Source organism: Triticum dicoccoides, unplaced genomic scaffold (genome assembly GCF_002162155.2).
Source record: "Triticum dicoccoides isolate Atlit2015 ecotype Zavitan unplaced genomic scaffold, WEW_v2.0 scaffold39780, whole genome shotgun sequence".
NCBI lineage: Eukaryota > Viridiplantae > Streptophyta > Magnoliopsida > Poales > Poaceae > Triticum > Triticum dicoccoides.
Window position 1 is genome coordinate 2813 of NW_021269210.1, and position 13571 is coordinate 16383.

General features: G+C 48.4%; 1 long non-coding RNA gene across 1 annotated transcript; it reads right to left on the bottom strand.

The window, feature by feature from the left end:
* Positions 1-4218: 4218 nt before the first annotated feature.
* On the bottom strand, positions 4219-8277 carry LOC119346109. Its single transcript, XR_005167368.1, has 4 exons — positions 7792-8277; positions 6006-6151; positions 5346-5435; positions 4219-4513 (listed from the first exon to the last, which is right to left on the bottom strand). It is a non-coding gene; the product is annotated as an uncharacterized LOC119346109 (long non-coding RNA).
* Between the last annotated feature and the right edge of the window lie 5294 nt (positions 8278-13571).

The window sequence follows — 13571 nt, forward strand, 5'->3', positions numbered from 1 at the left end:
CGAGCCATCAGCGACTCGAGGTCGTTCTGGAGTGTCTCCCCAGGCCAGAGCGTTGAGTCGATGCGAGATGTGGCGACCTTCAGCCTTGCAAGATAGTCCACGACAGCTGCAACACGGGACTCCAGTCGGAAAACATTCATGGCAACTTCGTCGTTCACCGGAGAATTGACGGGGTCAAGGTTTGGTTCCAGCCGGCTAGTCTCCTCTTCAAAGTTTTGACAAAATTCTGCAAGGACGATCACCGAGTCAAAGCAATGGTCGAATGAAAAAGCCACAGTTGAAAGTGATTGTTGAAGGTTTACCTTCAAGCATAAGAAACAGCTTCTTGGCAAGACCACTCAGGAAGGCCTCCAGACCATTTTTCTTCTCAAGAGCAGCTTTCAGATTGGTATTTTCTTGTTCAAGCTTGGCAACTGAAGCTAACTTCTCATCGGCAAGCTTGATCCTCTCAGCTAGTTCAAGGTCTTTTTTCCTTTGGGCCTCCCTCACCTTACCTGCAAGTTACAGCAAGATCAGATTTTGAAACAAATGAAGGGAAAAAGCAGTCGTCAAGGTCTCACCAAACATACCTTCGGTCTCCTCTTTTGCCTTCGTCAGATTCTCCTGAACCAGCTTCAAATTCAGCTCGAGCTGAATGTGCTTGTTTTCCAGTTCAGTGTAGCGAGCCGCAAGGTCATAGGAGTTCTGCGAAGAACCAATCGACTAAATGTCAAAGATAATTCACTTCCGAGTGGAAAAGGAAAAATCACGCGTTTCTAAGACTACAGCCGAATCCAAGCATTCGACCGTAGTCTCGGGGACTACACCCAGTGGGTGCACTCAGCGTGCCCCCACTAATCCTATTGAAGACAGAGTCGACCAGTCGACCTCAAAAAAAAGCCTAAGGCCGACTGCCAGCAGTCGACCTTAGCCTTGGGGACTACACCCAGTGGGTGCACTCAGCGTGCCCCCACCGGTTTGCGAAATCCATTCGCCATAGTCGAACGACGGAAAGACTGAAATTATAAAGCCTAAGGCCGACTGCCAGCAGTCGACCTTAGCCTTGGGGACTACACCCAGCGGGTGCACTCAGCGTGCCCCCGCTAACACGGAGTTTAAATCGACACACCCAGTGGGTGACTACTATAAATTCTGGAAAGAAAAGTTTTTGATAGCATATCCTAACGGAACAAGCGATGGTCGACTAACCTGAACATTGCTTTGAAGGGCGGAACTGGCGTCGTAAGCTGCCTGGCTCGCATCCCGGATGGTCCTCAACTGCTCCATCATGATCCCTGCCTGGCGTATCGCCTCCTTCGCTGGCCAGCTTGGTCCTCTGGGACATGGTGCGTCGGGAAGAGGGAGGGCTGCGGAACACTCATCAGTGGATCTGCGAAGGACACAGTGTGTCGAGTGGTGTTCTCCTCCTCCGCGACCAGAGTCTCAGGCACCGTCACATCCTGGGGCACCTTGCTGGCAGACGTTTTCCTCCTCACTCTGCTTCAGCGGTTCCTCATCTTCATCATCATCAGGGAGAGTGATAACAACATTGGATGGAGCTACAGAAAAGAATCAGAATTAGAGATCATGAGTCAGTCGACTAAAAGCGGTGTTAAGAGTATAGTACCAGGTTTTGAGGTTGCTGCGTCCTCCATCTCATGGTCGTCAGCCCGGGCTGAGGTCTCAGAAGTAGCAGCACTGCAACTCCAAAGAGTCAGTCGACTAACTCCAGCGCCAACCAGAGATAATGTTCGCACAAGACAAGAAGACTCAAGCAGCATGATTACCCTGATATGGTGGGGATGGACACCTTCATCTTCGGCAGGAGCTTGGTCGGCTTTGACGGGGCCGCCCTGGGCTGCTTCGACGGCTTTTCAGTCGGCGCCGGAGAGGTGGTCCGAGGGCGCTTGGTCGACTGTGTAACAGTCGCAACCCCCTTGCCACGTTCAGTCGCAGGGTCATGGACAAGTTTCGACCGCCTTTCCGAGCGCGGTGGTGCGACCTCCTCCTCCTCCTCTTCCTCGTCCTCATCGTCGTCATCATCATCGTCATCGTCATCATAATCATCCTCAGCGGCGTCCGAGTCCCACTCCTCCTCCTGGCTCTTGCCCCCGCTCGTTTCTCCCTCCTCAGTCGGAGCCTGTGCCCCATTGGGCATCGAGTACAGCTCGGTGAGGGCCTGATGGACATCAAGACAAAGATCAATCGACCGATTGGCAAGGAAAACAGAAATAAATGTGACGAGAATACAATGGGAAGTGGAGCAGACATACCTTGTTTGGATCACTGTGGCAGTCGAGTGGAGGAATCCTTCTGGCTCCACGAGGGTTATCCTTGTTCCCAGTAACAGCAGCCATCCACCTCTCCAGAGTGGCATCGTCGACTGCTTCTGGATGGACCCGAGTCTCATCCTCAGTCCCGCGGTACAACCACATGCAATGGCTTCGGAACTGAAGAGGCTGGATACGACGCCTAAGGAAAACCTCCAGGAGGTCCATACCCGTCACTCCCTCCCGAACCAACTGAACTACGCGCTCCATCAGCATCTTCACGTCAGCTTTCTCCTCCGGAATCAACTTCAGAGAGGAGGGCTTGTTCACTCGGCCCATGGTGAACCGAGGGAGTCCACTCGACTGCCCCGGCGTCGACTGATCCTGGCAGTAGAACCAGGTCGACTGCCAGCCTCTGACTGACTCGGGAAATGTCATGGCTGGGAAGGTACTCTTGTTCCTCACCTGGATCCCCAGACCCCCACACATTTGGACAACTCTGGTTCTTTCGTCGCCTGGGCTCGCCTTCTTCACGGTCTGAGAGCGACACGTGAATATGTGCTTGAACAAGCCCCAATGCGGTCGACAACCCAGAAAACTCTCACACATGGACACAAACGCGGCAAGATAGGCGATCGAATTCGGGATGAAGTGGTGGAGTTGCGCTCCAAAGAAGTTCAAGAAACCACGGAAGAAAACGCTCGGCGGCAAAGAGAATCCGCGGTCGACGTGAGTAGCCAGAAGCACGCACTCACCCTCTTCCGGCTGGGGCTGCCACTCCTTCCCCGAAAGCCTCGCAGCTCCATGAGGGATCAGGCCCTCGTTGGCCATGTCGAGGAGATCCGTCTCCGTGATGGTTGACTGGATCCAATCTCCCTGGACCCAGCCTTTCGGCAGGCGAGATCTAGACGAAGACCCGCCGCGGCTGGTGGATCTCCCCTTCGCCTTCTCCGTCGCCGACGCCTTCTTCGCGCGTTCCAGCGCCGCCGTCTTCTCCTTGACCATGGCTGCCGGCGAGGCGCGCGAGGGGAGGTTGTGCGGAGGCGAGAGCGAGCGCGTTGGGCGGAGACGAAGGAAGCAGAGGGAGAATGCTGAGGCACTGTTCAAAAAACCCTCGCCGGGCGCATTTATAAGATCCCTTCCGAGTGGATGATAGGTGGGCCCGGTCGATCTAATCATATCCTGAAACAGTTGCGCGAGCGCGGTACGTGGCGAAAAAAGTGGCGCGGGGATCGAGGCGTCTATGCCCCGTCCCATCCGAGCGCCGCGGACCGCTCCGCTTCGCGCGCTCCCCCAAATTTCGTATCCCGCGGAATCCGCGAACGGCAGATCAGTCTGCCAAACGCGGGATTCCCTGCGATCCGTCGCTCGGAAATCAGCGAAGTCCAAAAGATCACTCGACGAAGAAAAAGAATGGATCGAGTCGACTGAAGAAAAGTTGCTCACTATCAACAAAGAGATTTTTTGGTTCAAAGCAACGCACGACTAGCATGCGAAGGCTAATCGGAAACAACATCAACTCCTTCATCACTCAAGCCTCAATCCATTCGGGGGCTAATGATGGAGTCATGTACCTAGGGTAGGGTCACAGACCTGATCTAAGTACCCCGCCCAGGGACATCCTTAGAAGAGATCACCTTCCAGTCGACCTACGAGGGACTCACTCGACTGACTTGAAGGACTCGACCACAAAGACTCACTCGACCACCAGAAGGTCAAGAGGCACTCTGCACTGCAACGGTCTGTAATTAAGTAGATTTTATGATAGTAAAGACACTTTATGTGGGGCGTTACCAGTAACGCCCCGGACTTAACGCACCTTAAACCCTCTCCTACGTGGGCTGGCTGGGGTCCTGGCGCACTCTATATAAGCCACCCCCCTCCACAGGTAGAAGGGTTCGGCACTCTGTAACTCATATACACATAATCCACTCGACCGCCTCCGGGCTCCGAGACGTAGGGCTTTTACTTCCTCCGAGAAGGGCCTGAACTCGTACATCTCTTGTGTTTACAACCTCTTCATAGCTAAGACCTTGCCTCTCAATACCTACCCCCCCACTCTACTGTCAGACTTAGAACCACGACACACGGCGGAGGTACGTTCATCTGTGGTCTTTAGGTGGCGAGATAAACTCCCTTTTGCCTCCCTTCAAAAAAAAACTCCCTTTTGCCTTATCTCTCTTCTGATCGTCCCCCATGTTCAGAGTGAAACCAAGGCAAGCTGATCTGTAGGCGATGCAGATTATCTCCATTTTGTCTTCCTTCTACTAGCAACAAAAAACAAGACAATAAATCAGAAGGTATGTGACATACACTCTGATTGTATTCATGTTCTCAAGGCACACAACTCGTAGATTGAGTTTGTGATGCTACTATTTTCTTAATAGAGGATGATAAGCACAAGATGCAAAACTTATTTTCTGTATCTTTTAGAGTATGTTAGAGTGAAAAGAAATAATTTTAATAGAGGTGATCTCTATTGTTTTGGACTAGCTCAAGATAAAATGCATGAATGTATCCAAATATTTACTATGACTGTATTAATGTTCTCAAGACAGCAAGGGAATTTTTGGACTGAGTTTGCTATGATATCACAGATTACACAAAAAGGAGAAGAGAAGGTCCAATGGAGAATATGACTACCTCTAATGAGGATGCGAACAGGTACCGACAATTTTGTTAAATTCTCATGTCATATCACCTTATGATTGTAGTGTAAGCATACAAACAAATAAGTTATGTGTAATTTTTATAGGACAAATGTGATTCCTAGTTGGATGCCTCAGATTGGTATGAAATTTAATTCCACAAAAGAGGCTTGGAACTTTTGGACATGTTATGGAGGTCATATTGGTTTTGATGTAAGGATAAATTATGAAAACAAGAGCAAACTCGATGGAGTAATCACTTCAGCAAGATATGTTTGTTCCAATGAGGGCTACAGAAGAAAAGACAAAAGGGATAATAATACAAAGCGTCCTCGTGCAGAAACAAGGACCGGCTACAATGTTCGAATGGGAATCACTATAGACCGAGAAGCAGGAAATTATGAGGTGCATGAGTTAGTTGTTGAACACAACCATGTGTTGCAATTACCTGGGGCAAGCCACTTGATGCCATCACAGAGGAAAATTTCGGCCTTGCAAGCATTTGAAATTGAAACAGCGGATGATTCAGGAATTGTACCTAAAAAAGCCCATGAGTTAGCAAATCGACAAGTTGGTGGTCCACTGAACCTTGGCTACACATGTCGTGATCGCAAGAACCACTTGCGAACCAGGCGTCAAAGGGACTTGATGTATGGTGAAGCTGGAAGTATGCTCAAGTATTTTAGAGATAAAAAGAATGAGAATCCTGCATTTGAATATGACATGTAACTAGATTGTGATGAAAATATAGCAAATATCTTTTGGGCTGATGCAAGGATGATCATTGACTATGCTCATTTCGGTGATGTTGTTACCTTCGATACAACATTTGGGACAAACAAAGAGTAGAGACCCTTCGGTGTGTTTGTTGGCTTCAACCATTTTAGAGAAATGGTCATTTTTGGTGCTGCACTTTTATATGATGAGACATTTGAATCATTCAAATGGCTGTTCAACACGTTCCTATCAGTGCATAACAAAAAGCAACCTAGAACAATCTTTACTGATCAAGATGTAGCAATGGGTAATGCAATTCGGGTAGTATTTATCGAAGTATGGCATGGCTTGTGCACTTTTCACATAATGCAAAATGCCATCAGACACTTACCTCATAAGAAAAAAGACGAGGAAGGACCAAATGTACTTGCTGATTTCAGTGCTTGCATGTACAAGTATGAGGAAGAGGAAGCCTTTGAAGAAGCTTTCAATGCCATAAGAAGCAATGTGGAAAATTCAAACTTGGTTGGACAGTATCTACAAAGTAAAAGAGAAATGGGCAAGATGTTACATGAGGAATGCTTACACTATAGGCATGAGAAGCACACAATTAAGTGAGAGCTTGAACAGTGACTTGAAAGACCATCTAAAATATGCTCTTGACATCCTTTGGTTTTTCAAGCACGTAGAGAGGGTTGTGCAAGGAAAAATAGATAACGAGGTAAATGAGGAATACGAGTCTAGGAAAAAATTACCTAGAGTCAGAATGAGGACTCCTATGGTAATACAAGCTAGCAAAGTTTACACACCATGCATATTTGAAGATTTTTAGAATGAGTATGAAAGATCCATCTCAGCATACATCAAGCCATCGGAAGAACACAATGCATATACTGTTGCAATTGCAAGTCTTGACCCAGAATTCCCATATAAAGAAGAGTGCAAAGTACTAGTTGATTATGAAGAGCAAAAAGTTTTCTGCAATTGTGGGCAATTTGAAAGAGTTGGTATATTGTGTAGTCATGCTTTGAAAGCCCTTGATGTCATGAATATTAAGTATCTTCCAGGCCACTATATTTTGAAGCGATGGACTCGAGAAGCGCGAAGCGGCACTATTGAAAACAGCCATGGAAACATTGTTTTGGAAGATCCTAGATCAGAAGATAGATAACAGTTGAAGTTTTTCATGCACGAGTTCCTTGGCATAGCTTCACAAGCAGTAACATCAGAAGAGTGTATCAAACTAGTAGATGATGCTTTGAGGATTCTTAGGAAGCAAGTTGAAGAGAAAACTCGCACTACTACATGCAGAACTGAAGATATATCTAAAGAACCAGAGGATTGTTTAAAGGATGCTTCCCTAAAGAAAAAGGAAATTCCGAAGAAAAATTCAAGAAGAAAGAAAACATGGCTTGGCAACCAACACCCCAATAAAAAGAAGGAGACAACTATAGCAGTACCGAAAAATCAAACTCATTCTGTAAATCTCTTGCACCTATCTAACTACACTACTTATTTAATAGACTGATATAGTAACAAGTCAACTAATATTTGTTTTGATTTTTGTTTTTATGTTTGCATAGAGAGGAAAGAATGACATTCCAGTAGCACAGTATCAAGCACCTATAGAGCAAATGACTGGAACAAATGCAAATGGTTTGCAAGAATATGGGTACTATGCTCGTCTACTAACGGTATTTCCACTTATCATGTCTAACATTCCTTAAATTCGTTGGTAAACAATATGACTTTTTATTAATTAGTTATATCTCCCTTTAATTTGCAGAGTGAAGCTGGTGATCTTTGGAACTTATAAAACTATCCTGGGATATAACGATAGGTTGATGCATGTCTGTTATGTTGTCTTGCCAGATGAGATTATGCAGAAGGCATAACTGAATCAGCATACATGAGACCCAATCTGTTGAGTGCTCACTACTTCAATTGGTTTAATTTCAATTGACTCCTAGTTTCCGAAGACAGAACAATCAGTTTAGTTTCATTTAATTGCAACAATGATCTGTTGAGTACTTATCACTTTTAAATATTCCAATGACATGCTCAGCTCTCTCTTGCTATGCTTTCACGCCTGGGTCATCGAGAAATAGCAGCAGTACGGTATGAACTAATGATGAAGAAAGGAATAAATTAGTTCTAGGTAACAAGAAGTAATTGACCTTTGGTTTTGCTACTGGGGCTTGGCCAGGCAGGAGGGCGCCGAGGTCCAGCTATCGCGACCCTGCTGTCAGAGGCCCCGTGCAGCCGTAAGATAGCACGGCGGCCCAGGCATGCCCCTCGTCTGGTTGCTACCCTCATCCTCGTCCAGGTCGGCCGTGCTGCTCCGGGACATCGCCGGCGTCGTATTCCTTCTCGAGCTCGTTGGGAGGAGGCTCCAGCTTGCCGTTGTCGTCAGGCTCGTAGATCTCGTCGTTGCTCTGCTGCTTGTGTACTTCGCCGTCTCCCTGCTGCTAGCAGCGGGATACGTGTGGCGGTGAAGCTGCGCCGTCTCCAGTCAGCTCTCGCAGCAGCCCTCCGGCCATCCCTTGCAGCTGGCTCGGCCGGGGTGGAGCAGTCTTGTGGATTTGGGGAAACGGTGGCCAAGCTTCACTAGAGGAAGAAACAGTGGCCGAGCTTCACTAGAGGAAAGGGATAAGACAGTATAGTTTTTTATTTATGAGACCAGCAGTTCCTCGTTGCAGAGCCATATATAGGATTAAAATAGACGGCTGATCCTAGCAGCTACAACACGCGTGCAGTATTAAGTATTAACTATACTATACTGCAGAGAGCCGAACCCGGAACAGCAATGCATGATAGGGTCACGGCCTCTCGGTGATTAGATAAATCTATATATATATATATGGTTGGTAAATTATTTTTATATCAACTCTCATACTATATTAGTTTAGTTTAAAGATTCTTGGCCCCATTTGAGCATTTACATTCACATATGATAAATATGACTCGTTAAACGTCCGCGGAAATGCCTGGACAATTCGCCGACAGTGATCGGGCACTTTTAAATAGTATTGTTCATGCTTGTGTATCTCATATCCGTTCCTCTATATCCATACTAAACCATGCAACTTCGATTAAACTACGTAATCAGCAAACGGACATAGGCAAGCACAATACTTTCACACCAAGATCACGATTGGATGTTCAGAGGACCACCAAAATTCACATAAACGACGGATAACTTGAAACTACATCTAAAACTTGAAATTGAACTAAAGAAAAGCGGATCTTCACCACTTACAGGCCGTCCCCTTCCCCTTTCGATCACCGGCGCAGCTGTAGCCGTCCGCGGATGGTGGAGGATCGTCCAAGTCGGAGGAGGATGGCGCAGCTGTAGGCCCTTGAGGCATCACACGACCCGGTCCTACTGGTGCTTGAGCTTCGCCACCTGAGCTGCCTCCGCTTCACGTCGTCCTTTGTCTCGCGCTCGGACCGCTCGATAACTAGCCGGAGAGCCTTCGCGTTCTTCTGGCGGAGCCGCCGAGCATCCATCTCCGCTGTCGTAAGTGACCGGTGGTAGACCCACACGAGGAGCCGTCGTCCTCATCGGGCCACAGAGCTCCCCGATGCATCCGTCTCCCTTGCTCGTTGCCTCTCGCGATGGGCGGCGCACGCCTTCGACTCTAGCATGCGCGTCCGGGCCGGCGGGGCGGGCACAAGCACCCACCGCTGCCCGTGTGGGGGAGCAGCAGTCGATGGGGGCAGGAGATGGCGTGGGGGAGGCACGGACGGAGCATCCCACCCGAGCCAAGCGCGGGCCGGGAGTAACCAGCGTCGGCGTCCTTGCCGCGCTGACGGGGGAGAGGCGAACCCTCCTCTTCCCTCCATGTCACGTCGCCCCGGTTCCATGGATGTGGAACACCGGTTGTTTGCAAATCATATTTCACTTTGAGTTGTAGTTCTTTAAGGTTCTTCATGGTGAACACACCTCCTCCCTCCGTGTCACATCGCCCGGTTCCATGGATGTGGAACATCGGTTCTTTGCAAATCGTATTTCAATTCGAAGTGTAGTTTTTGAAGGTTCTTCGTGTAGAACCCAACTCCTTCCTCTGTGTGACGTCGCCCGGTTCCGTTGATGTGGAACACCGGTTCTTTGTGAATCGTATTCCAGTTTGAATTGTATTTTTGAAGTTTCTTCACGGAAAACACACCACCTTCATCTGTGTCACGTCCCCTGGTTTCGTAGATCCGGAACGCCGGTTCTTTGCAAATCGTATTTCAGTTCGAAGTGTAGTTTTTGAAGGTTCTTCATGGCGAACACACCTCCTCCCTCCGTGTCACGTCGCCTGGTTCCATGGATGTGGAACATCGGTTCTTTGCAAACCATATTTCAGTTTGAGTCATAGTTTTTGAAGATTCTTCATGGCGAACACACCTCTTCCCTCTGTGTCACGTTGCCCGATTCCATGGATGTGGAACATCGGTTCTTTGCAAACCATATTTCAGTTTGAGTCATAGTTTTTGAAGGTTCTTCATGGCGAACACACCTTCTCCCTCCGTGTCACGTCGCCCGGTTCCAAGATGTGGAACGCCGATTCTTTGCAAATTGTATTTCAGTTCGAAGTGTAGTTTTTGAAGGTTCTTCATGTAGAATCCAACTCCTCCCTCCGTGTGACGTCGCCCGGTTCCGCAAAGAAAGATTCCTCGTGGTGGGTTGGCGTGGTGCCGACAATATAAAACGGAGGTTCTTGATGTAATGTAAGCGTTTTGCGGTGATCATTTTTCATCTAAACTAATATTTTTATCATCCTCGTGGTGCGAAAAATGTGGTGCGCGTGAAACCCACAAAGGGAGGGCCCCCCTTGTGCGGATATGTAAGGTTCATCCTACAGAGAAAGTTCTCGAACACAAAAAAAGGGTTCTCGGGGTGGGTGGGTGTGGTTTCGATATTGTAAATCGAAGGTTCTTCACGTAATGTAAGTGTTTGTAGTGATCATTTTTCATCTAACCCAACGTGCATGCTCCCATCCTTTCTCATCGTCCTCGTAGGGCAAAAATCTGGTGCGCGTGAAACGCACGAAAGGGAGGGTGGGCAGGCAATTGACGAAATAGGGTTTCCCCCCTTTGTATTACAAAGCAAACCATCACCGATACAACTAGATAGGTGTTGGGGCGGAAACAGCACATGCACGCACAAAAGAAAAAAAAGAGAAAAAGAAAAGAAACAAATGCCGACACCGGCGGATCAACAAAAATGAAGAAGCTTCGCGACCGCTGCGCCCACCGGGGATCCTCCACCAAGCTCCTATACTCCGAAGTGCTGGTACCAATCAACACCTCCAAGAAGGGACGCGACGATGACGACGCTGCTGCCAAGAGTTTCCCTGGTACGCGACGAGGAGAGAGGAAGGGTACCCCCCGACGTCCTCCAGGAAGCTCCGGTGATACCCTCAGGCACCACCGCATCGGTATCAGCTCGGCCGACAGGGATCTATCCCGATCCCAACCTTCACCTCGGGCGCTCCGAAGCACGCCACCAAACAAATCACCACTCTGCGCCAAAACGGTCTTGAAGCTTCCGCGTCGTCTCACCACGGCGCCGCGAAAGGGGCCTGCTCAACGAAGAAGAGGAGCCGGGACTAGGGACAACAGCATCGTCAGTGCACGGGAGGGCCCAACGTCCACCGTCAACGACGGTAACCGATCGGGCGCAACAATAGTAGCATACCAGGCCCGTGAGCCCACAGGCTCGACCGGGACCTCAAGCCCGTAAAGCTCCCGCCGTCGCGCTGCAGAAGGCACGCCGCCGGCAGCTGAACTAGATGACCGGGTTATGTAACTATTCACCATAACCCCCCCCCCATCCCCCCCGCGTGCGGTTGTGTTGATTAACCTATTCAAAAGAGAACATAATCTTTTTTATCATATTAATCTAAAAATGTGGTGTATAAGGTTGATTACGGAGTGGTCACTAATCGTTTGCATGTCGTAGGGTGCCTAAGACGTAAAGAAGGGTGGGGGTGGAGGAAGTTGCTGTTGTAATGCCTGGCTATGACAGGTAGCTTTGGCTTTAAGGGCATTTCTAGCCGATTCCTAAATCGCGTTACTGAAGTGAAAAACAGTATACTCCTCTAAACCGGATCTAGTTGATCGCCTAAAACCCATAGAGAAGTAAGAAAAATTACTCCAAGCGGCCGCCAAGGAGTAAATTAACCCGTCCCCTTGGTGCTGCTCACTCCACCGCCCCCATGTCGCCTTATCTACTCCCCTGTCGCCCATACACGCTACACGAGACCCATCCACAGTCGACATTGCCGACCATGGCGGCCATGGCGCCGAAGAAGGCGACGGCGGGAACAATGACTGCAATATAGGTATCGGTGGGCGTGTGGCAGTGGGGTCGGCGGGAGCATGTACGGTGCCTAGACGACGACACATACACGTACCCTTGATCGGGGGTCTGTCCAGAGCTAAGTGGAGATCGTTGAATAATCCGATTGCTGAATTACTAAGGTTTAGCTTGACTGACATTTAATTTTTTTTATGAAAACGACACCGAGTTTCAGTTTGTATGTTTGAGTAGTATACTTTGAATCCATTTTGTGTCTGTTTGCATCGGATTAGTTTTTAAGCTTAAAATTTGTGGCGTAATTTTACTTCACTGAAACAAACTCGGCGGTTTTTTAGGGGTCGGCTAGGTTGGATCAAAAAAATAAACACAAACGATGTTAACATGAACGTATTAAAAAACAACAGCAGAAAAAGCAGGGGTGCAAGTTCGTGGTCCTACGTGAAGTAAATGGATTGTTAACTAGTATGCTAGTGTACTCACGGGAGATCATGATCTCTAGGGCTCACGGATGCTCCTGTGGCGGCATGTAATCGTCTGTCATACACCCAGTTCGACATCACTATAAAAATACCAACGTCAGGCATTGAAATCATTCAACATCCATTGGGCCAAACGCCTCAACCCATCACCCTCCTCCTGTCGTCCGAAGTTCTGCGGTTAGCAGCCATGTCCATCGGTAGCTGCCTCGTCTCGGTTCGCGAGCAGCAGGAGAGCCCTTCTCCCCTACGCCGGGAACCCGCTGGACTACGAGCCAGCTGTATTTTGCAGCCGCGGCGCGAAGGCAGCCCGCCTGACCTTATGGACAGACACCAACCCGGCCCAGAGATACCTTTCTTGCTCACGAGTGACGGTGAGTGCGCAGTTCGTCTTTTTCGTGTCACAGGGCTTGGTCAATGGACGACGACATGTGTGAAAAGCCGAGCTTTGTAGTGGATGCAGGTTTGCCGCCGTCCTCACTGGCACTTCCGGAAAATATGCATATATGTTTTTATATTAGAATAACATAGATGGTGGTATTGGCTTGGGCGAGTGCGTGAACTGCTCCAAATGCAGACAAATATGGCGCTACCTACACAGTCGTCTCTGCTGTCCAACGGGGTCTAGCAAGAAACCGGCCAGGCAAGCACCTAGATCACAACTTCCACTTAGTGGAGACTGTGAAGACTGTGATCACTTAGTGGAGACTGTGAAGTTGAACTTCCACTTAGAAATTTATGCTACACTAGATCACAACTTGAATAGTGGACTATGCCTTGAACTACAAGTTTTCTGTGAAACTAGTTTCACACAAATTCTTGATCGATACTGGGCTGCCGCAAGGCTTCCCAGCGGGTGGAGCGTATACGTCATACTCGAGGGCCTTTCATGAATTTATTAGAGAACACCCAATTCTCACAGACTGCGACGTTAACAGTCAAATTCATATAAGTGTGTTCCTCAGAAGATGTTCTGCAGGACAACATCTCTGCTTACCCGAATAAGCCACTTGGAATACATTAAGATAAGTATCAACCTGCCATGCAGATCAGGAGAGTATTGCATCTTCATGGAGTGGGATAATTAATATAGGGATACTCTCCTCCCAGCTGACCAACAGCTTGTCTCCCACTTCTACTTCACGGGATCTCCGATCACATAGAGTGGGTT